This window comes from Schistocerca cancellata, chromosome 5 (genome assembly GCF_023864275.1).
Source record: "Schistocerca cancellata isolate TAMUIC-IGC-003103 chromosome 5, iqSchCanc2.1, whole genome shotgun sequence".
In the NCBI taxonomy this organism is placed as follows: Eukaryota; Metazoa; Arthropoda; class Insecta; order Orthoptera; family Acrididae; genus Schistocerca; species Schistocerca cancellata.
This window is the reverse complement of record NC_064630.1, coordinates 424,859,984-424,886,254: the sequence shown is the minus strand read 5'-3', so window position 1 is coordinate 424,886,254 and position 26,271 is coordinate 424,859,984.

The following is a 26,271-nucleotide window of genomic DNA, read 5'->3' as shown; positions in this document are numbered from 1 at the left end:
TTTCATATATATGTGTGTGTGGGGGGGGGGGGGGGGCAGGGTAGTACACATTCACGCATATACATTATTGCATGTTTATGCACCCAACCACACACAATTTTTAGAAAGAAATTATGTCTCCTACAATCTGGAAAATATTTTGAATGAATAAATGAAACGGCAGAAGAAACTGTGAACAAGCAGATCTTTAGGAAAAAGGTTGCGGAGGTGAAGGATTTCTTCGAGGAGAAAACGAGAAAGAACAGAGTATTCTCGGCAGAAGAACGTGCACGAGTGAGCCAACGGATGAAGGAGTACTGGCGAAAGAGGAAGGAAGAGAACTTTAGAAAGTGAGGGAAGTTGTGTAAACGTAGCCCACAGATGGCTGTAACAAAAATAAAAAAAAAATAAAAAAATGAATACTGATAGCGATCTTGCAATTTATTGGTCCATATTTCTTGGCATACTCCAAAAATAGAACAAACGCACGCTTGAGAATGAGCTCGAATATGTAAATAACATCGAATATTAAAGAAACTGATTCTCTTAAATTAATAAAAAAGTCAAAGGATCTTATAGTAATGTGAAGGCGAATAACAAATACTTGAATATTGTACGCAAACCCCAGCCCCTTATCTTTCATCTGGATGACCCTACACCTCTGTCCACCCTCCTACCATGAACGTGTGTAGCTTGTAACCATACTTTCACCTTAGGTTTCCTAAACGCTTTGACTGACGATATGTTATTAACCTGCAATTAATTATAACAAATCGTAGCATGAACGACGTGTTTTTGATACTTGCACAACGCGCAGGTTGTAACACGAAAAACATCACACACAAAAATACGTTAATCACCATGATGTCATTTCACATCATTTTATTATAAGACATCGTACCATTAGAGACATATTATCGAGAGGTATTTACTGAACTGGCGTTTTGAAACAGCATATGTTCATAGGGTTATACTATAATATAAAAGCCACCAAATATGAGCTTCAAGTGAAAACTATGAAATCCAATATGGCACCTTCTGGTTTCTGATGGTTACGTAGAACGCGATCTCGCATCTCATCGACCACTTTCCTCTCCACGAAGCAAAAGCTGACTTGTCTTATTCAGTCTTTCACGCAATGGACTGCTGTGAAACGCGGAATTCCATGTTGTGAAGTCACGAAAATCGACTAACTTCGTGCGCACGAATGTTTTCTCGTCCTGAACGGCTTTAGTGCCGGGCTGCCTGTAGCTGGAGACGATCGTAACAGTGTTGAATATAGTGCCGAGAAAGTAACTTACCGAAAAGTGCCGTTATGCGTGTAGGACAGTGAGAGTGAATACGGAAAATTGTGTACAAGTAATGTGCATGGTGAACAGGGTTCCATATGCTCGAAAAAGAACGACTTCATTGCCGAATTTTTTATGATACCCGCATGGGATATCAAATTCATAATCCATTTTCAGTACAACTGATAAACGCAATATCGTCAACAAATGAAATTATAAAAGCAAGGAAACAGAGAGTGAAAAAAGAATGTGGTTTTATTACTGCTTCTCTCTAACTTATTTGAAACACGAAGAAGTAGCAGATGCGTTTTGTCATCGAAAGAGCATCGTGCCTGAAGATCCAATACTAACACAATCCAGTGTCTACTTCATAGAAAATTATGTTGATGACAGAAATGTATCTTTCTCTTCTGTTTGTACAGAAGAATCCCCTGCGCTTTGGATAAATACAAATGCGTACAAGAGTTATTGATATCTAGAGCGACTCACCGCATAATTGACAGTTCTATGTGTAAGTTGAGAAAAGTACATACAGGCACTTAAAGTCTGGTAAATAACGACAGCTCTGATTCCATACCAAAAACTGACAAGAAAACGATAGAGAAACAGGGTGGTTATAGTTAAAGCGCAGCTACTCGGGGGGCTGTAGTGTGGGCTGTAATTATCGATGGTAGCGAAACTTGATAGATACGCAAGTTCGTTAATGCGGAACCGATTTACGCTGGAAAAAAGTAGTTACAACTGTGCCCACTAGATGCAAATCTAGCGCTGTACACTGTATGACGGATGACATCCTCGGCGTCTTTTGACAAGTCATAACGTCAGCGAACAGTATGGCTATCGAAAAGAGAGACCGTACGTTGTTACTGAAACAGTTTCACGTGAGTGGCAGCAATTACAATGCAGCATTCAGACACTATCGCCGACTGAAAGGCCTGAGGAGACGCCCAAGGAAGTTAATGGTTTAAAGAAAACTTTCATGGAATTCGAAAACAGGAGTGATCTTGGTGTGGCACCTGAAAGAGGTAGGTGTTCTATCCCGGTGGATGTTACTGACGGGCTTGCTGTTACCGTAACTGACCATGCAGCACGTGACCCGGGTAATGATAGTGCTCTTGCAATGTCACGAGAATTTTCCATCCCATGGTCAAAAGTACGGAAAGTTTCGTGGTGGCACCCGTGCAAGAATTAGACGGTGCAGCAACTGAAACCTCACGATCCGCAGGAACATTCTAAATTTGCTCATCGATTTCTGGCACGGATCGAAGTTGATGACATGTGGCCGGGTGACATTCTATGGAGTGACGAGGCACATTTTACATAGAACTACCGAATTTGGGATACCGTTAAACAGCGTGCTGTACACGAAGAGCCATTGCATTTTCTGTAAGAGTCTGCGTGGTGTGGATCCACAAGCACATTTAGTCTCGATCCGGTCTTCTTTGAAGAGAAACACACATTGTGACGTCTGCACGTTATCAAGACTTCCTTGTACAGCACGTGATTCCTGATTTGGAAGAGCGTAACTGTGTGGAAACAACTGTTTCCGTCCAAGATGGCGCAACAACGCATGTCGGTCGCCCAGCGAAAGTTCTGTTTGATGCAACCTTCTACGAACAGACGCATGGCCTACAAGATCACCTGATCTGAATTCCTGTGACTTTTGGCTCTGGTGATATCAACCGTAAAAGAACCCGTCTACCATGGGCACGATGGGTCTCCACCTGTTCTGAAAGCCAGTATACAAAAACACATTGGTCAGATTCCATCGGAACTGCTGCGGGCAACTTGTTGATCGTGTCGTTTCATGGATGCAGAGCTCATCGGCGTCTCCGGTGCTCACACTGTACAAACTATGGAAATGGTAGTTGATAATAAAATCAACATTGGCATTTGTCCCTTGCTAAACCTTTTCTGCACACGCCCCGTTCCTATTCCATTACATATGGAAACATTTCTAAACGTCTTTCTTGCATTTGCAGCGGCATATTTGCATCTGGTGGTCAAATTTGGAATTAATTTTTTCCAGCGTAAATCGGTTCCGCATTGACGCATTAGAATATCTACCAAGTTTTGCTGCCGTACGATAATTACAGCCACACTGGACTTCTGTGAATAGCTGCACATCAGTTACAACCAACCGGTACAAGTATTCTTCCAGAACAGAATAGTCCAATGGCAAAACGGACAGACTGCACTTTTTAAGAATTTTTCGTACAAAGCATGAATGTATCATTAGCTCAAAAAAACTAATTAAAAGTATTTTAAACTGAAGCTCGTTTTTATATAATTTTTCCTCTAAAGACGTTTTCGTTATCCTTCTGTCAAAGCATTTACGATAACAGTTAACCTTTTTGTATTAAAAATGTAATAGGACTCATTAGGTTACCCTTGCTACACTCCTACAATAGGAAGAATCATAGGTCTGCTGCTAGTTGCTGAATTAGGTGCACTGACGGTTAAGACAGTTTTGGGCAAGTTGCAGAGTTTGTATGAACCAACCAGCACATACATAAACTGCCTCTGGATTACTAACACAGGTGTCGGGCACGTTAGAAGCAGTCGTCTCAGATTGTTTGCATTTGAAGCCGTCGTTTACCGTCTACAAGTCATCAGACGATCAAAACTAACTACAAAATAATTTAGAATCTACATGCTGCTAAAAGTGAGCATTAACCCTGAACAATTGAAAATGTGAGGTCTTCTATGCAAATAATAAAAATTTTCTTTGTATTTTGGTTACACAATAAATCAACAGATTTAAAGGGTGTCGGTTTCACTAAGTACATAGGGATTACAATTACAGACAACTTGCACTGGAGACATTACACAAAAAATGTTGTGGTGAAGCTAAGCCAAAGACTGCGTTTTATTGGCAGAACATTTAGATGCAACGAATCTACTAAAGAGACTTCCTATACTACATTTGTCTGTCGTCTTCTGGAGTATTGATGCGCGATATGGGATCCCTACTAGATACCGTTGACAGATGACGCTGAGAAAGTTCAAAGAAGGGCAGGGTGGGGAGTATCAAGCATACGATAAGTCAGTTGGGACGGTGATCATTAAAACAGACCCATTTTTCGTTGCGACGAAATCTTTTCACGAAACTACAGTCACCAACTTTTTCTCCGGATACCAACATATTTTGTTGAATCCCGCCCATATTGGGAAAAATGATCAACGTGGTAAAACAAGAGAAAGAGTTAGATGTTAGTTTTTCCCACGTAATATTACAGGGTGGACTGGTGTAAAAATTTGAAACAGATTTCTTTTCCATATCTCACACGGTAATTACACGCAGAAGACAAAAACTGGTATTCAAGGTAATGAGACACATGAACCAGTCAAAAAAAGTCACATTAAAAGTAGATATAATGAAAGAAAGTCAACGAATTAGATATTATCAGGAGTTACGGTGCGGACAGGATGATGTCGGGCAAGATGCGTGTGTTTTGACAAGGAAATGTAATGTGCAAACAATGACAATATAATAGTTGTTGAACCACTAAGCATACTCAAAGACACAAAACAAAGGTGGGAATGCTCCAGGAATTTATGGGATAAATGCAGTGTTAATCAAATCCGTGGGAACTTTCAACTCACATTCCTATATCTTATCAATACCGCTACGGTCGCAGTTTCAAATCCTGCCTCGGGCATGGATGTGTGTGATGTCCTTAGATTAGTTAGGTTTAATTAGTTCTAAGTTCTAGGCGACTGATGACCTCAGAAGTTAATCGCATAGTGCTCAGAGCCATTTGAGCCATTTTATCAATATGTGCTGGCAAAGACGTGGAATGCGAAGTTTGTAGAATGCATCAGTTCTTATCTCTCTACCAAAAAAGTCAATAGATGTGAATGTGGGAACTACAAGAGTACTAGCTTGTTGTACGGTGAGTACCAGATAGATGCAAAAATCTTGAAAAACAAAATAACAGTTCTAAATGAGACACTTTTTTTAGAAGCTCACAAGCGTTTTAAGAAAAGTATGGAGTGACAGTATTTTTACAATACAAAAACGTATGGAGAATGTATTCACAAAGGCCAAATTGATTTTAACATTCCTAAAAGCTTTCGTCCTAGCTGATGGAAGTAAATTTTGGGGATTAATGAGTGACAATGGCTACCCATCATACTTGATAAGGGCAATCGAAAGCATATATTATGAAACAAAATCTCCAAGAAGTGAGACAAGGGTATTCTCATTCACTCACTTCTTTCAGCTTTTAGTTTCACATTGGGCTTAAAATTGTTAGTCAGGTAATAATACAGGAAATAAAATTAGGTACATTAACCTATGTGCATTAGTGTTTTCAGACAAAGTAATAACACAAAAAGTAGATTATCTCCAGTTATGTACACAAAACATAATTTTCAAATTTCATTAAGTAAGACTAAAGTTATGGCCTTTCAAGGTAACTACATCAATAGGGACGTAATAGTAATTAATAACAAAATAATTTTACGCGCATCACATTTTAAATATCTGGTTGAGGTTGAAAATACCCCTTCAGTTGTAAATTACTTTATTTTCACACGACCGGTTTCGGACTGTGTCGTACTGGAAATAGCAAAATACGGGAGATAATTTTCACTCCCCGCAACACACATAAAAAACAAAAAACAAATTTTCCAAAAAGTTTTTAAAAACTTTTAAAAACATTTCGAAACCGCCGGTCGGGCTAGGTGCTATGAAACTTACGTCAACGCGTAAAACTTTTTGGAAAATTTTGTTTTTTGTTTTTCATGTGTGTTGCGGCGTGTGAAAATTATCTCCCGTCATTTGCTATTTCCAGTACGACTCCTGAGGATAGGCTTATAACAGTCCGAAACCGGTCGTGTGAAAATAAAGTAATTTACAACTGAAGCGGTAATTTCAGCCTCTGCTATAATGCTTAGTTGTGGATGTTCCTGCCAACAGGATTGTTTGTAGTTAAATATCTGGGTTGCGACACGTGTTATGATCATCATAATTATATAAATAGAGTGCTGCACAAATTTCAACCAACACGTGGAACAATGAACAGAAAGGTGAATTATAAGCCCTAAAATATACAAAAATTGAGTTTTGTAAAACAATGGCGAAAACAATCTTGTTGCTTGGAAGCGAGAGTTGGATAAACAGGAAGAAAGATGAAGGTAAAATACAAGCACCAACGTGGAGGTATTTCACCAGAGTGAAGCACTGTACAAGAAGAAGTTTAGTAAAAATAAAACATTCGAAATTACTTTAATGTAATCGTACTTGCTATTAATAAAAAATAACTGAATACAGAATATAGAGACAGTTGGAAACAACACATGAACAGAATGAGAGACTATCCAACAAAATCCTGAACTAAAATCTGAGAGGCAGGAGGGGCTCGTATAGGTCCACCAAGGACTCAATGGACATAAACTTTGTGAGACGGATGTGGCAGATGCCTAATCCCCGTATGTGAGGAGAGGACGACGAATCCAAATCATACCTTAGTTTTTGCTTTCGCGTGCAGTTGTACTACAGCATGAATTGACAATGTTAACAGAAACTTTTACTTAATTATAAACGTGGAAACACTTCATTATTACATAGGAATTAAAATACCTGACAAAAAACAGTGAACACACAGAGGACATCGTCGGACATCGATATGACTTCAATTCTATCAAGAACCGACGGAAGATTCTGTTAACATGACTTCAAATCTCCGTGAGAGGTAGAGTGGCCACCAGGCTGCCTTAGTGTTGCTCGAGTTTAGTGTCGTTACTTGACCTGGTAAGGTATATAAGAAGCTAGAACAGCGTCGGATGTTGAGCGATCATTGTGAAGGTCATGGAGATGCTGCATACTCGTATGAGACAGCGTTATCAGCACCTGAAAGACATTGAAAGGTGCCTCATTAAGGGTCTCCATTTGACCGGCTAGTCGAATTGTGCAAAATCCAGATCCGTGAGGCATTCGTATACGACAGCGGTCCGACGTTGGACGACTACAAGGCAACGTGAGAGCAGACATATTCATCGTCAAGGTTCCGGTCGACCAGTTGTGATCACCACATCGCAAACCCCTCATATTTGCACGTGTCATATGAGAACAAGAGGTATACTCCCTGCAACATTCTGTGTCATCTCGCATCATTGATCGGAAACCTTCGGCGCCCAGAAAGGGAAACCGCTGTCCCACGAGTAGGTTGTCGTTAACACCACAACACAGCCAGCTGCTTTTGGATTGGCACCGAGACTGGGAATCATGGACTACTGATGAGTGGCGTCGCATTGTGTTCAGTGCAAAATCGCGATTCTGCCCTATTCTGGTTGACCAGAGTCAACCAGTGTAGCCGCGCCATGCAGAGAGGTCTCGTTTTCCCAATGTTTTGGAAAGGCACAGCGGTGTCACTCCTGCCACTATTGTGTGGGGAGCCACATATGGCACGTGTGTCCCTAAACTATCTGCGTGATGCCGAGGTACTCCCGTGGCCAGTAAGATCCCCATTTATGTCCTCGATAAAATATGTGTGGTACCAGCTCGGACGTCAACTCAGTCATACGAGGTGCATTCAAGTTCTAAGGCCTCCGATTTTTTTTCTCCGGACTGGAAAGAGATAGAAAGATGCGCATTGTTTTAAAACGAGGCAGCGTTCATTGTCAATACGTCCCAGAGATGGCAGCATCGTACGGCAGATGGAATTTTACCGCCAGCGGCGAGAATGAGAACTGTTTTAAATACTTAAAATGGCGACGTTTTCCTTACTTGAACAGTGTGCAATCATTCGTTTTCTGAATTTGCGTGGTATGAAACCAATTGAAATTCATCGACAGTTGAAGGAGACATGTGGTGATGGAGTTATGGATGTGTCGAAAGTTCGTTCATGGGTGCGACAGTATAATGAAGGCAGAATATCGTGTGACAACAAACCGAAACAACCTCGGGCTCGCACAAGCCGGTCTGACGACATGATCGAGAAAGTGGAGAGAATTGTTTTGGGGGATCGCCGAATGACTGTTGAACAGATCGCCTCCAGAGTTGGCATTTCTGTGGGTTCTGTGCACACAATCCTGCATGACGACCTGAAAATGCGAAAAGTGTCATCCAGGTGGGTGCCACGAATGCTGACGGACGACTACATGGCTGCCCGTGTGGCATGTTGCCAAGCAATGTTGACGCGCAACGACAGCATGAATGGGACTTTCTTTTCGTCGGTTGTGACAATGGATGAGACGTGGATGCCATTTTTCAATCCAGAAACAAAGCGCCAGTCAGCTCAATGGAAGCACACAGATGCACTGCCACCAAAAAAATTTCGGGTAACCGCCAGTGCTGAAAAAATGATGGTGTCCATGTTCTGGGACAGCGAGGGCGTAATCCTTACCCATTGCGTTCCAAAGGGCACTACGGTAACAGGTGCATCCTACGAAAATGTTTTGAAGAACAAATTCCTTCCTGCACTGCAACAAAAACGTCCGGGAAGTGCTGCGCATGTGCTGTTTCACCAAGACAACGCACCCGCACATCGAGCTAACGTTACGCAACAGTTTCTTCGTGATAACAACTTTGAAGTGATTCCTTATGCTCCCTACTCACCTGACCTGGCTCCTAGTGACTTTTGGCTTTTTCCAACAATGAAAGACACTCTCCGTGGCCGCACATTCACCAGCCGTGCTGCTATTGCCTCAGCGATTTTCCAGTGGTCAAAACAGACTCCTAAAGAAGCCCTCGCCGCTGCCATGGAATCATGGCGTCGGCGTTGTGAAAAATGTGTACGTCTGCAGGGCGATTACGTCGAGAAGTAACGCCAGTTTCATCGATTTCGGGTGAATAGTTAATTAGAAAAAAAATCGGAGGCCTTAGAACTTGAATGCACCTCGTAGAGCTAGTATCCGGGATAACAACGTCCTGTTACAACGGTTGTGGGCCAGCTTGCCTCAAGAGAGGATACAGCGACAGGAGACAAGCCAATCAGTGCATGCATCCAGGCCAGGGGGGGAGGGGGGAGGAGGCGCTAGAAAATCATAATGATAAGTGGGCTCATTCTGCCAAGTTCTTTGTAATTTGACTGCATTTTGTGATCGCTGAAATAATATCATATACCCTCTCAAGCCGTGTAGTTTTCCCTCCCCCCTGTTTCTAGGTGCTTCCCTTTTTTTGTGAGGCAGTGTATATGTTCAATGGCGTATACTGTGAGGTCAAAAAAGTCATGAGATAGCGATATACACATACGCAGATGGCGGTAGCAACGCGTACACGAGGTTTAAGAGGGCACTGCACTGGCAGAGCTGTCATTTGTACTCAGGTGAGTCACGTGGAAAGATTTACGACGTGATTATGGCCTCACACCGGGAATAAATACACTTTAAACCCGGAATGGTGGCTGGAGCTAGACGCATGGAACATTCCGTTTCGGAAATCGTTACGGAACTCAATATTCCGAAATCCGTCCCGAGAACATCAAATTTCAGGCATTAACTCTCACCACCGACAACGCAGTGACCGACAGTCTTCATTTAGCGACTGAGAGCAGCGGTGTTTGCGTAGAGTTGTCAGTGCTAACAGGCAAGCAACACCGCGAGAAATAACTGCAGAAGTCAATGTGGGACGTACGACGAAGGTATTCGTCAAGTCAGTGCGGCGAAATGTAACGTTAATGGGCTTTGACAGCAGACGACCGACACGAGCTCCTTTGCTAATAGCATGACATCGCCTGCTGCGTCTCTCTTGGGCTCGTGACCATATCGGTTGGACCTTAGACGACTGGAAAACTGCAACCTGGTTACATGAGTCCAGATTTCGGTTGCTAACAGCTGATGGTAGGGTTCGAGTATGTTCCAGATCCCACGAAGCCATGGATCCAAGTCGTGGACAAAACTATGTGCAGGCTGATCGTGCTCTATAATGGTGTGGGCTGTGTTTTTAGATGGAATGGATCGGGTCCTCTGCTCCAGCTGAGCTGATCATTGAGTGTTAAATGTTATGTTCGGCTACTTGGAGATCATCTGCAGCCATTCGTGGACTTCATGTTCCCAAAGTACGATGTCATGTCACTGGGCCGCAATTGTTCGCGATTGGTTTTAAGACCATTCTAGACAAACTGAACGAATAATTGGTCAGCCAGATCGCCAGAAAGGAATCCCATAGAACATTTATAAGACATAATCGTGTCTGCTCGTGCACAACAACCTGAACCGGATACACTTTTGCAAATATGAACCCCTTAAGAGGCAGCATGGCTCAATATTTCTTCCCACGACTTGATGAATCCATGCCACGTCGAGATGCTGCACTACGCCTACGTGGTATTAGGAGATATCGCGTGACTTATGTCACCTCAGTGTATTTCCCTTGTCTCTTCTTCTTACAGCATCTAATGTATTTTCTCTTACGTTGATTTACCTCTTGCATATCTCAATGAAGTTACCAGCAGTGGTCTCCTATCATACAGGTATTCCACTGTCTTTCTGTCTTGATCCAAACGATCATTTTGTTCCTGATATAGGACAAATTATTAAAAAGCAAATCACTCTGACTGTTCATCGTTTGAATCTTGCACCTCAACAAGCAACATAACTTCTTGACTTTTTCCGAAATGTTGTGGACAACAGAAATACAATATGTCCTTTCGGTTGTCTAAGAACTTAATAACAATTCCAACGAATTATTGACAATCCACCCTCTCATTCACAATAATTTTTGATTCAAATTTTCTAACAAACATCATGTTTCGAATGTCAGGTCCAAGAAACATTTCTCCTCAATTTCGCTTCTAATAGATGAGGAAACTTCTCACTGAGACATATGAAGCATTCTATATATTTCAATACGATTTTCGTAAACTGTTTCATTAGGACCAACTTAATGTGTAGTGACGTGGTAGAAAATCAATTATTTGTTTCAGATCCAAGACATTCTTGAAGAAAAGGTTCTTCTCTTCAAGTCACAGAGTTTTCTTGCAGGCCAGTTTACTCTGGATCGGTATTGATCACTTTCCCCGCTATACTATTCGCGTATGATTGAAAAAAAAAAGAGTGATGCAGCTTTTTCATCATATTAAAATTTAGCACATTTATTAAAATAAACATTTATTAAAATATTTTCACTCTCCTCCTTGGTCATTAGATTGTACAGCTGATGATTGGTTGATCCTGGCCGCTCGAGAGTGCCCCCACACCTTCTCCCACCCCCGCTCCAAACCCTTGCGATTATCAGCTTCCGCCTCTCTCCCTCCGTTCCTCCTGCGGTATCCTGAAGGATGGTAAAGGTTCGGTTGGAGGATTACAGCAGTTTGATTGAGAGTTGGCAATGCCAACGAACACGACAACTACAGTAAATAATGATTGTAGTGACACAATGATCTGCAGCATAGCGTGAGGTCTATGTATATCGGTGCAACATTCGCTCCATATTTAATACGCTTCACTATGGCTGCAAGTGCGCCCTGCTTTGTAGTTGGTTGACTCATTCCTAACGTCAGACAGCGTCCGACACGTCCGCATCATCCAACGCATTTTTCTACAACTGCATCTATACTCCACAAGTCAGCTTCCGGTGTATGGCGGAGGGTATTTTGTGTGCCATTGTCTCTTCCTCCATTTCCTGTTACAGATCGATTGCCCGTAGGCCTCCGTGTAAGTTCGAATATCTTTAATTTTGTCTTCAAGGTCTTTTCGTGAGGTATACATAAGGTTTGATAAATCTTGTAGGAACGAACGCTCTCGGAACGCTTTTCTTTGCATATAAATAAACTCGCAGGATAAGTACAGAAACGTTGAGCTATTAATGTAGAATTCTCCAACGAGTATTTCGGTGCATTTTACGTCAATATATCTTACGTTAAATACGTATAATACAAGGTGGCCCACCGCGTAAATCGTACCAATATTGCTTGCAGTGTAATATTCCTTCGATAGATTAATCGAAGCGACATTTTGAACTGATTTTCTGGAAGAAATAAAACTTTTAGTAGAACATTTTGCTACAATTGGAGCTCTTCAATTTTCACAACAATGATTATTAAACGTTACGTATTTAGTTAAACACTGCGCCATTTGTGATCCGAAAAGCATTTGACATTCAGATCGATGTTTGTTGAGCAATAAGCCACATATTCAATAAAAAACCTGGTTGCAGCAGTAAAATTATGCTTCTAATAATTACGTAATTAATTCTAAAGTTAATCTGTTCGGCAATTCCTACAGTCTATTATGAACAGTCACGACACTTAGTGCCGTGAAATCTGTTATCGTCTGACAGTTGGAAAGACACTAGCGTCCCTGGCGAGGAAAAGGCAAGCATAAGATTAATGTTTCTTTTTAATTATATTTCTCCTTTGTTAAAGATATAGTTATTATATTTTTGCGTTCAAAGCATCAGTAAATAATCAAGATTCATGAATGACCGTGAAAGAAATGTAAAAAGACCAGAATCTCACTGATATCGTGACAGAAGCTACAACTTATTCATGAAGAAATACTTTCGAATGTGTGACTAAATGCATCTTACTCTGCTGAAAACAATAGAATTTACACAGAGTATTTCATGCATGAGAAGCATACATCATGCTTATCATAACAGCTACTTTTTTTGGCCCGTAACAAAGTCTAATAATGTGCGCTTTGCTACACTTCTCTCGACTTTCTAATCGCGAATATTTTCCTAAATCTATTTACTTTTTCTTCAAAAGACAACTGTTTAGAGGGATCCTGTTGTTTATGACTCAGGCATAGCAACAATTTCAGAATTGATTTCTTTTGTGAAGGGAAAGATTCTATTATCAGGTTTGTTTGTTTTTTTGTTCAGCTACAGTTTTGGTGCCTTAGTTGGTAGGTTAATAAAGGAATTGCATTCCACCCAAGTTTCCTAAGTTCCACACTCAGCGATATGGCTGGAAGTATATCAAACAAAACTTCACGTTGTTAGGTTGATACACGATGTCTTTCTGCAAAAGGTCAGGGCTTGTGCTGTTTACTAGCCTGAATTGTTTTTTTTTTTTAGAGGAAAACGATATTCCTTAATAAATAACTGTACATTACAAGAGATTCGTAAATTGGCTGTCCTGCAATATACCGTTTTATATCTCCCAGGGTACTTAGGAAACTAATGAAGAACAAATTTGGTGTAATATTTTGGTTATTGCTGATTTTTATTGTTCCCTTTCGTTAAAACCATGTTACAAATCAATATAAACAACACTGTTCGCACTCAACCGATATCTTATTCAGAAGTGCAGAAGTGTAGCCTATGCCCGCTTGGAGCGCTGCTGTCGCAGTGTATAACACAAATGAGCAGAAGTGTCCTTATTTTAAGTGTTACACTGTGATATCACCATTACAGAGAATGGATAAGTTGAGTTTATACGTTAGAGACAGACTGAGAGAAAAAAAAATTTTGTCGATACAATCGATTGTTCAGTTCCCCAAGAAACGTACACGTACTGTGGTCTACAGCCACTGACCTCTAAACGAGTATTAAGGTAAACATCATTTTACTCTCAGCACCTGAACACCTGTGCCGCAAAAATAGGAAAAAACCTGACTCTCTCTACCATCACACATTTACTTCTGGCAGTTATTAACACTGCCATAGAGTAAAATATCTTTGGAGTGATCATTTAAATGCACAAAACAGAAGTTTTCTGACCAACATAAAATGACTCCAAAAGTCACATGATTATGATGCGACCAATGTTTATTCGCAACACCTCTGCAGATTGCGAATGCCATTACAACGCCAACATAGACAGATTACATTCGAGAAAGTATCTTCGCTTTTGTACTCACTTATAACATGCGTCTTAATAATTTGCGTTCGATACCTGGAACGTATTTCGCTTAAAGCTTTGAAGAGGTTAAAAACGGCGTTTTTTAATGTTGTACTGCTCTTTATCATATTGCCAAGTCTCTGTTTTAATAAAATATGCTGCATCGGCATTATTAAATTGCATGATAGTATGCGAAGGGGCAAGTATCTCGAAAAACAACGAATGTGGAGCTGTGAAGCGAACGTATTAGCGATTTATGTTTGTCAATTATTTCTTTCGATGTTTCTTGTTCATTTTCGCTGTTTATAATAGGTACATTTGCTCCATTAATATGGTGTATTTTTAGTATACAGATGTCCAGTACATTGCAGAATAAATATCTCCCTCTAAAACATTCGTCTGTAAAGAATTTTTAGCACACTTTCAAATACTTTTACTGACGAAATGCGGATGTATTCAATAAAACCGATGGCAGTACACCATCGAATTCATCTAGCATCTCTCTCGTAAATGTGTAAGCGTAAAACGACATAAATTACCCCGCAATGTTAACTATTTATTACAATGTGTCAATATTTTTAACACATAAAACCTCTCTTACTAGTGCAATAATTTGATCTTTGTGATACTTGCCTGTAAACAGTAACTCTTCCTCCGCTGACGAATTTCGATTTGCATCCGTAGCAACAAGAAGTTTGCACAATTACTGTTACTGTGTGGAAACAGGGCGTTGGGTATTAACATAAAAGTTTCTGTCTTAGCGCAATACGTAATCGACAACGTCATACCAACGCCAAGCGATATTTCGGATTGATGCTGCGCTGTACTCTATGCTCATTCCAAAGATATTCTTACTGCATGCTACTAACAAAAGAAGAAAGGATTATCAAATTACTAGTGAATCTGAAATACTACGGTCAACACAATAGATCCGTGTAAGCTATTCGGTGATTTAACGTGCAGTTTTCATAGTACTAAAGAGAAAACAAAAGTGTTAAAATAGTGCAAAATTCTGTTACACACAACAACAGCAATTTAAAATCTTTGAGTATTTCAGAATCAACCTTAAACAAAACGGTAACAGTGAATGTTTTATTTTCCATAGATGCAGCATGGGGCCAGAAAAGTTTATCATGTCGTTCGGAGCCGCCTGCATCCCGGAGTTATGCTGATTCAGGTAAGACATTTATTTCACAGTGTGATCTGATTATGTGTCAATAAGTCCAAGCTGCAGCTTCTCAGGTGCCGTGTTAATACTGGTATCAGCAGTGTTGGGATAAGAGAGCAAATTGAACTGAGTCTCAGTTTCCTTAAAGTCCTGAAATATTCTAGTGAGCGCATCCTCCAAACTCTGCAGATTATCCCCAGTCACGGCACAAACACTTTCAATCGCTTTCTGTTTCCCTAATAAAGGGAAATGACAAAAACTGCCTCACCTGCTTGCGTTTGAAATAGACTTAGTTTTTCTTTGAGCTATTTTACATGCGTCCACAGTTCATGTACAAACAAGAGCTTACCTGCAACGTTACATTCATTTCATTCAGTTCCTCAAAAAATACAAAAATAGGATGTGTGAAATGGAGATATGAGACGATGCTTATCGTCTCATATCTCCATTTCACACATCCTATTTTTGTAACAAAAGCATGAGATATCTCATTGTGTCCTGAAATACGAGTTTTTCATTTTGCAATGCCCAGACTCTTTTTAACACTTTGTCCCAGCTCAACCACCTCACGATGTTGTGGTAAATCACGTCTTCGTACTCTGGCCCGCATTCATAAGAATATATTCGAACTGTTGATAGAGGAATGCTATTGCTCTGATTGTGTTCACAAAACCAACAACAGGATCTGCTATATGCTCTAAGCCCAGCTTTACAAAGACTCTCCCATGCAAAAAGGAACGAAAGGACAAAATTTTATTCTCTGTGTCTAGTCCTTGTAACACGTTTTTAAAAAGCTTTAACATAACTACATTTTTCCCCACTGAAAACTCTAAGCCCGTCGTCTGCTGTAATGTTTACCATCTTTTCCAGGACAAGCCACTTTTCACCGTACAATCCACAGCACACTCAAGCAAGTCGACACCAGTGGTTTCATCCTCAATTGATTCTAGGCCAAGTAATTCCTCTGTGATGACGAAATTTTCATTAATATCACGGATCAAGATGGTTAATTGCGTAGTGAGTTCGTTATCTGTGCTCTCGACCATTGCCAAGGAAAACCAAACAAAACTTTGTTCGCTGTCTTCAGCTCTACGTGAGTTCGTCACTAATTAGGCTACCACGCCGCACTACAGTTCTTCTTGGCAATGAAATTCTTTCAAATTTACTTCCAACATCAGGACACAGTATGCTTACACACTCTAACAAACGCTGCTTAATAGACTCGCCATCCGAAAGAGACTTGGTGCGCTTAACAAGGTTATAGGCAACCATGAAACTTTCTTCTATTGCTATTTTGTAGTGCTATTTTGAAATGTTGATTGCTTTGTAAATAATGTTACTTGCTTCTTCATCCTTTTCACATGGTCTGCAGCTTTTTATTTTGCGTTTTTCCTGTAATCGTTCAACATGGCCGTTGTTTCAGGACACAGTGTTTTCTTCCCTTTATCAACAAATAAATATGTGTTTGTCCATTCTTCATTAAACACGTCATTCATCACTGTTTTTACTTTTTTTCAGGGTGTTCATGGCTCCACTCAAGGTGTAAATTTATATATTTACTGTTGCACTGGCAAAAATGGAAATAAACCAGACCAACCGGAAAATCAGTGCGCGCCGTACTGTTCGCCCAAATCAAGTAAAGCGTACGTCGTAGAAGAGTCTAGTAATATTTTGCTTCTTCCAGTGTATCTCTCACAAAATGACCACCAAGGTAAAGTTAGAAAAAATCGAAATGGTACGAAGTCTCATCAACAGTCGTCGTTACCGCGCACCGTTCGTAACTGGAACAGGAAAGGGGAAAAATGCCGGCAGAACATGAATTACCCTTCGCCACTTACCGTAAGATGGCCGGTGGAGTATAGATGTAGAATGGGTATAATTCTGTATGAATGGAAATGAAGGTGACGCCGATATCACTCTCGTTAAAACTTCTATTACAAGAAACTGTACCATTGTTAGTGAGGACTCTCCTATAATGTTCAAACAGAGAGATCTGTGGCATCAACTACAGGTTAGAAACCGTGCACTTTCTCACGATGAACGAAGGTCATTATCAGTTTCAATACAGTGTTCAAAGTGATCTGGCCGGTCACAAGAGTAGCCACATCGATACCAAGCTACTGGAAGATTCGCCAATATACTGGTGCACATAACTGCCTGCAAAGAAAAGACTGAATTTTAAGGATGTTATTGCGCTGTACTAAGTTTACATGAGCGCCCAGAAGTCAGACAAAATACTTGAATATGCCGAAGCCAAATACACTGACGAGAAAAAATCGCAACACCAAAAATTAAATAATGTAGAGTAATGAAATTTCGGGAATAAATTTGTGTAGGTAACGTTTTTAAGTGATTAACAATTCAAGAACACAGATTATGTAAGCGCGAGATAAGACACTGCAAATATGAAATGCTGGTACATTAAGAACCGATGTAACCGCCAGAATGTTGGATGGAAGCATGCAGACCTGCATACATTGTGTTGTGTAGGTGCCGGCTGTCAGTTTGTGGGATGGAGTTCCATATCTGTTGCACTTGGTCGGTCAATACAGGGAGGGTTACTGCAGTTTGCGGGTGATGTTGGAGTTGTCCGATGATGTTATCATATTGCTCGATTGGAGACAGATCTGGTGATCGAGCAGGCCAAGGCAACATGTCGACACTCTGTAGAGCATTTTGTGTTACAACACTGGTATGTGGGAAAGCGTTATACTGGTGGAAAACTCCTCCTGGAATGCTGTTCATGAATGGCAGCACAATAGATCGAATCACCAGAATGACGTACAACTCTGCAGTCAGGGTGCATGAGAGTGCTCCTGCTGTGATACGAAATCACATACCAGACCATTACTCCAGGCGTATGTCCAGTGTCTCCAGCACGCAGACAGGTTGGTTGCTGGTCCTCAATTGATCTCATTCTGACCAACACGGGGACATAACTGTCACAGAGGCGGAACCAGCTTTCATCAGAAAACACAACAGACCTCCACCCTTCCCTCCAATGTGCTCTCGATTCACACCACTGAAGCCGCAAATGGTGGTGGTTCGGGTTCTACATCTACATCTACATCCATACTCCGCAAGCCACCTGACGGTGTGTGGCGGAGGGTACCTTGAGTACCTCTATCGGTTCTCCCTTCTATTCCAGCCTCGTATTGTTCATGGAATGCACGCTACAGGGCGTCTGGCTCGGAGTCGTCGTTGAAGTAACCGATTTGTAATAATTCATTGCGTCACTGTGCTGCCGATTGCTGTTCAAATTGCTGCTGCAGATTCAGTACCAAGCGCCAGAGCCAAACGCCGAACACGATGGTCTTCCCTCGTGGTAGTGCTATGGTCTTCTTGCGACCCTACTTTCCCGTGACCACGGCTACCAGCAATCATGTACAGTGACTACATTCTTGCCAAGTTTTACTGCAATATCGCCGAAGGAACATCCAGCTTCTCGTAGCCATATTACACGACCTCTTTGAAACTCAGTGAGGTGCTGATAATGGCGTCTTTGTTACTTCAAAAGAATTCGACTAACTTCAACTCACCACGTCCAATCTGAAAAGTAACTAAGGTTCGTGACCGTGGTAGAGCGTGTATTTAAAGCAGACCTAATTTATATCCTCATAACGGCGCTACGAGCGCCTCTCTTTTGTGACTGGCGTGAAATTGGAACAGAAATTGTCTTTCAGATTTAGAAACACCCCTACCAACGTTCGTTTATGTCATACACTTTTTCTTGGTGTTGCAATTCTTTTCCGTCAGTTTACGTACAGGGAGTTACAAAAAGGTACGGCCCAACTTCCAGGAAACATTCCTCACACACAAAGAAAGAAAATATGCTATGTGGACATGTGTCCGGAAACGCTTACTTTCCATGTTAGAGCTCATTTTATTACTTCTCTTCAAATCACATTAATCATGGAATGGAAACACACAGCAACAGAACGTACCAGCGTGACCTCAAACACTTTGTTACAGGAAATGTTCAAAATGTCTTCCGTTAGCGACGATACATGCATCCACCCTCCGTCGCATGGAATCCCTGATGCGCTGATGGCGTATTGTATGACAGCCGTCCACAAAACGAGCACGAAGAGTCTCTACATTTGGAACCGGGGTTGCGTAGACAAGAGCTTTCAAATGCCCCCATAAATGAAAGTCAAGAGGGTTGAGGTCAGGAGAGCGTGGAGGCCATGGAATTTGTCCGCCTCTACCAATCCATCGGTCACCGAATCTGTTGTTGAGAAGCGTACGAACACTTCGACTGAAATGTGCAGCAGCTCCATCGTGCATGAACCACATTTTGTGTCGTACTTGTAAAGGCACATGTTCTAGCAGCACAGGTAGAGTATCCCGTATGAAATCATGGCGGTGAATCGAGGTAGTACAGTACATACTGACGAAACTAAAATGAGCTCTAACATGGAAATTAAGCGTTTCCGAACACATGTCCACATAACATCTTTTCTTTATCTGTGCGTGAAGAATGTTTCCTGAAAGTTTGGCCGTACCTTTTTGTAGCACCCTGTATAACGGTTAACAGTATCTTGTTCCGTCTGGTGGTATCGTCGATACAGAAACGGCAGTGTCTTCTCCTCCGTGTTCTTCATCCACTGACAAGCTCTTGCGGTCTGGAACGTGTCCACAACTAAAACTGTTCTGTTGTCGTGTGTCTGACGGACTGCACGACTGTGTCCCCGCCTTTCGTCCCTTTCTTGGCAAGAGATCTACCGGACTTTATTTCTAAGTTAAACCCGCTCTGATCTATATTGCACACATTCTGCCTACCGACCCTTTCCATAATAGCTCTGGTGTTAGTGAAAATCTCTTCAATGCAGTAAGAATGGCTGTGTCGTTACCCAACTTGTTAGTTAAGTAACATGGTTTTTTTTGTCTCAAAATACCATATTCCTTCTTGAAAGCGTACACCCACCAATCAAATGGTTTAAACTGTTTTACAATCAGTCTTAGTGGGGCTCGAATGCTCCACTGCTGTATCTTAACGGTGTGGATCGTCATCTTTTCCCTATATGCATTATTTAATTTATCTAACCAGATTGTGCTCACCTAGGAAAACTTCTGTTGTGCGTACTTTCGTTTTCAACGTATTTACTCCAAATGTACAGACCACTTTTTTGCTTTAATAATTCAATGTTCTTCTTTATGGTTCTGAAAGATAGATTTCAGTTCTTTCCGTCATCACTACTTCTTCGTTTTTACAACCCGATCCCGTTGTACCAATGATGCTCTCACTGTGGTGAAAGGGCAGCCTCATTATCGACATTATCGTCTTATCATTTCCCAAAGAGATGGTAGTCACATGGAGCCAGGTCAGGGCTGTAAGGCGGGTGTTTCAGTGTTGTCCATCCGAGTTTTGTGATCGCTTCCATGGTTTTTTGACTGACATATGGCCGTCCATTGTCGTGCAACAGCAAAACATCCTGCTTTTGCCGATGAGGTCGAATAAGACACAGTCGAGCTTGAAGTTTCTTTAGTGTCGTCACATATGCATTAGAATTTATGGTGGTTCCACTTGGCTTGATGTCCACAAGCAAGAGTCCTTCGGAATCAAAAAACACCGTAGCCATAACTTTTCCAGCAGAAGGTGTGGTTTTGATTTTTTTTTCTTGGGTAAATTTGCATGATGCCACTCCATTGATTGCCTCTTCGCCTCTGGTGAAAAATGATGGAGCCATGTTTCATCACCTATCACAACTCTTCCAAGAAATTCATCTCCACCATTCTCCTACAGTTCCAAAAGTTCGCTGCATACCATTTTTCTTGTTTCTTTGTGAGCCTCTGTCAACATCCTGGGAACCCACATGGCACAAACCTTTTTTAACGCCAACACTTTCAGTATTCTGTAAACACTTCCTTCCCCCATCCCAACGTTGCGTGACAATTCGTTCACTGTGTTGCATCTGTGAGCAGTCACCAATTCGTTAACTCTCTGCACATTGTCTGGAGTGTGTTCAGTACGAGGCCTGTCGCTGCGAGGACAATCCTCAATATTGCCGTGCCCGCTTTCATCACGTAACCCTCTTGTCCACCGACTAACTGTACTGCGTTCGACAGCAGCATCTCCATACTCCTTTTCCAATCTCTTGTGGACGTTTCCCACTGTCTCGTTTTCATAGCACAGGAATTCTATGACAGCACGTTGCTTCTGACGAACATCAAGTGTAGCAGCCATCTTGAAGACATGCTGTGACGGCGCCACTCACGGGAACAGGTTGAACTAAGTTTGAAAACAAGCGGGAAGGATGTATCCACACACTGTAAAACTTTCACACATGCAGAATGAAAACTGTATTTTTACAAAGATAGTGTGCATTTCTTTTGGAGTGACCCTCGTATTTGGTCGTCATGCAGTACCGTCCGTGGGGATGCTGCACTATCGCCTTTCGGTTCACCTACATTATGAACACGAACTTCTTATTCACTCCACCATACAGTACTTCGCACTCGGGCATAAAGCGGATGGAAAGGAGCGGAACGAGCGGCAAACCACCGGTGCGTGCGCAGCTTTAAGGGGGGACGTTCATGAAAAACACAGCTATTTCAAAGATGCCTCAGATTCACAATTTTGAAGATACGGCAAGGAGATTTTGTACTATGCTTTAAATGAAATTAACACTATTAGTGATAAGTTCTTGGATTATATGGATTTAACTTTTTACACAATTTAAAAACTTAATTTAAAAAAAAACAATATATGTACCTTTTTCTCAGAAAGCATTCAAGAGATTTCTACAAAATTATCTCTGTTTAATCTCTCATGATGTTTTCTGAATATATAGAATAGGAAAATTTTAATATATTTTAATAATATTTCTGTAAGTATTACATAAAATTCATGCGTAATTCCAAGCACTTTGCCCCTTACCTCAGCTGATACTCATAATTCCAAAACTCACCCCTGAGACAACATCCATTTGGGTTACAGAAATGACTGTACAAAATTTCATAATTATAGCCTTCACAGATTCTGAGAAAACGGTACATAAACTTAAAAAAACATAATTTTCAGGAAATGCAATTTGAAGTTCACCCTAACGTCTTTTCTCGCACCATTTCTTCAGAATGAAATTACAATGAAATCTTGACCATTAGCTGCTTACAAGCGTTGATAAATATCAACGGGGACAGTTGAAAACGGGACTCGAACTCGGGACCTCCTGCTTACATGGCAGACGCCCTGTCCGACTGAGAGATCGAGGACACAGAGGATAGTGCGACTGCACGAACTTATCTCTGACACGCATTTCCAACTTACTATCCACACACTACTGCCCCTGCCCACTATACTCATTACTCGTGGCGGTCAATCTACCGATTCCCGTAAGAGTTTGAGCAATGTGAGTGCGTCCGCACTGAAGAAGATCATTGGCCATATATATCTCTTCTGAAGACCTCAGATTTGTACTCAGGGTTCCCTGCACCTTTAAGGCTTCTCCTCTGGCTTCTCGTTTTCTGGCTTCTTTTCCTTACCAGGTCTTCAACTGACTTTTCAGCTGCAGAAAGCTGCTGTTAATCTATTTTTCTTAATATGTCTTGGTGGAATTTCCTATCTTAAAGCCCATTCTCTCGAGTATCTTCACCCTCCGTAAGTTTTCATCATTAAATACAAGAAATGCATCATAAGTTGCAATTCTGAAACCTGTAGGAGATGAAGATGTGGTTTTAGGGCATCGTTACCATATGAGTGAATTTAGAAACTCGTCTGAATTCTCTATTCTGCCGTGAACACACTTTTTTAGAAGTTCAGGATCGGCCAGAAATCTGTAAATGGGATGACAACATCCAGGATACAATTTGGAAGCCTCTCCTTGTGAACGTAGGGGTTGTTATATCTCTGAGCCTGTAGCTGCTGCGAAAAATGGCCATCGAAACAAAGTTACACCAGCTAACGTGACCAGATGATGAATGAGACGTTCATCTGTTGTCCCACCATGTGAAAATATGTATCCCGTACTGCACTTTTCGTGTCACTAGCACTAGATATGTTCTGTCTATATCTACGTCTACGTGATTACTCTGAAATTCACAATAAAGTGCCTGGCAGAGGGTTCAGGGAACCACCTTCAAGCTCTCTCTCCATCGTTCCACTCTCGGAACGGCGCGCTGGAAAAACGATCACTTAAATTTTTCCGTGCGAGCCCTGATTTCTCTTATTTTATCGTGATGATCGTTTCTCCCAATGTAGGTGGATGCCAACAGAATGTTTTCGCAATCGGAGGAGAAAACTTCTGGTTGAAATTTCATGAGAAGGTCCCTTCGAAAGAAAAACGCCTTTGTTTTAATGATTGCCACTCCAATTCACGTATCATGTCTGTGGCAGTATCTCCCGTATTTCACTAAATATAAAACGAGCCACGCTTCTTTGAACTTTTTCGATGTATCCGTCAGTCCCACCTGATGCGGATCCCACACTGCACAGCAATACTCCCGAATAGGGCGGAGAAGCGTGGTGTAAGCAGTCTCTTTAGTAGACCTGTTGCACCTTCTGAGTGTTCTGCCAATGAATCGCAATCTTTGGTTTGCTCTACCCACAACATTATCTATGTGATCGTTCCAATTTAGATTATTTGTTATTGTAATCCCTAAGTATTTAGTTGAATTTACAGCCTTCAGATTTGTGTGACTGATTGCGTAATCGAAATTTAGCGGATTTCTTTTAGCACTCATGTGAATAACTTCACACTTTTCTTTATTCAGGGTCAATTGCCACTTTTCACACCATACACATATATAAATTGTTTTGAAATTCGTTTTTGTCATCTGATGACGTTACAAGATGGTAAATGACAGCATCATCTACAAACAATCTAAGACAACTACTCAAATTTTCTCCTATGTCGTTAATATAGATCACGAATATTAGAGGACCTATAACACTTCCTTGGGGGACGCCGTTTATTACTTCTGTTTTACTCGACGTCTTCCCATCTGTTACTACGAACTGTGACCTTTCTGAGAGGAAATCACGAATCCAGTAGCACAACTGAGGCGATATTCCACAGGCACGCACTTTGGTTAGAAGACGCTTGTGAGGAACGCTGTCGAAAGCCTTCTGAAAATCTAAAAATATGGAATCAATTTGACATATTCTGTCGATGGCACTCTTTACTTCATGAGTGTAAAGAGTTAGTTGTGTTTTACAAAAACGATATTTTCTGAACCCGTTCTCACTATGCATCAATAAATCGTTGGCTTTGAAGTACATTAAGTTCTAACACAGTATATGTTCCAAAATCCTCTTGCAAATCGACGTTAACGACAGGGACCTGTAATTCAGCGGATTACTCCGACTTCCCTTTTTGGGTATTGGTGTGACTTGAGCAATTTTTCAGTCTTTAGGTACGAATCTTTCTGTGAGCAAGCGATTGTATATAAATGCGAAACATGGAGCTTTTGTATCAGCAACCTGACTGGTATACAATCTGGACCGAAGGCCTTGCCTTTTACAAGTGATTTAAGCTGCTTTGTTACGCCGAGGATATCTACTATGTTTCTCATTTTGGCAGCTGTTCTTGATTGGAATTCAGGAATATTTACTTCGTCTTCTTTGGTGAAGGAGTTTCGAAAAACCGTTTTTAATTACTCTGCTTTAGTGGCACTGTCATCAGTGATTTCACCTTTTTTATCACGCAGTGAAGGCATTGATTGCGTGTTGCCACTGGTGTGCTTTATGTATGACCAGAACGTCTTTGGGTTTTTTTGCCAGATTCCGCTATGTTTGCAAAAGATTACCAGTCTTTGGGATTTTGCGTTCTTTTAAATTTGGGATGCTTTTGTCGTTGCTTCTGCAACAGCGATCTGACCCGTTTTGTGTACCATGAGGGATCAGTATCATCACTTATTAATTTATGTGGCAAACATCTCTCCTTGAAATCATTCCACATCTTTTCTACATTTACATGATCAGATCTGAAGGAGTGAAGATTGTCTCTTAAGAAGACGTTAAGAGCATTTTTATCGGCTTTTTTAAAAAAATAAATAAATAAGTAGACATGCTTTGCGTTTCTTTTTGATGGTTGTAGGTGTTACGGTATTCAGCCTAGCAGCTGATCCTTGTATTCTTCACGATATTGCCTATTTGTCCAGGATTATTTGTTGCTAAGAGGTCAAGTATACTTCCGAACCATTTGCGCTTCGAGTGGGCTCACGAACAACTTGTTCAAGATAATTTTCTGAGAAAGCAGTCTGTTTAATTTCGGATGACGTTTTATGCCTGCCGCCGGCTTGACACGTATAATTTTCCCAGCATATCGAGGGTAGATTGAAGTCACCAACGACTATAATTGTATGAGTAGGATATCTATTTGAAACGAGACTCAAGTTTTCTTTAAACTGTTCAGCAACTATATCTTCTGAGTCGGAGGGTCGGTAAAACGATCCAAATAATAGTTTAGTCCGACTGTCAGGTATAACCTCAACCCATACTATTTCGAAGGAACTATCTACTTCAATTTCAGTACAAGATAAACTTCTTGTGATCGCAATAAATACTCCACCACCAACTGCATTTACTCTTTCCTTTCTGAAGACTATTAGACCGTTTGAAAAAAATTTCGACTGAACTTATTTCCGGCTTTAGCTAGCTTTCTGTACCTATGAGGTTCAGTGCTTTCTATTAGGGGTTGGAGTTCTGGTTCTTTCTCAACACAGCTACGACAATTTGCAACTACAATGCCGATAGTTTCTACAACTACCTTACTGTGTTTTAACTGCCCCATTTTAGACAGACGCCCTTTCTGTCGTTTCCTGAGACCTTCTAACATAAAAAAGTACCCAATCCCTTCCACACAGTCCCCGCTACCCGTGTAGCCTCTTCCTGTGAGTAGTGGCCTCCAGTCCTATTAAGCGGAAATCGAAAATCCACCATCCGATGGCGTAACTCAAGGAATTTGCGATGTATACGGTTACACAAGCGCCTGAGCCACTGATTCAGACCCTCCAATCGGCTCTCCACCAAAGGACCGCAGTCGGTTCTATCGACGATGCTACAGATGGTGAGCTCCGCCTTAATCTCGCTAGCAATACTGGCAGTCTTTACCATTTCCGCCAGGCGCCCGAAACCAGAGAGAATCTCTTCCGATCCAAA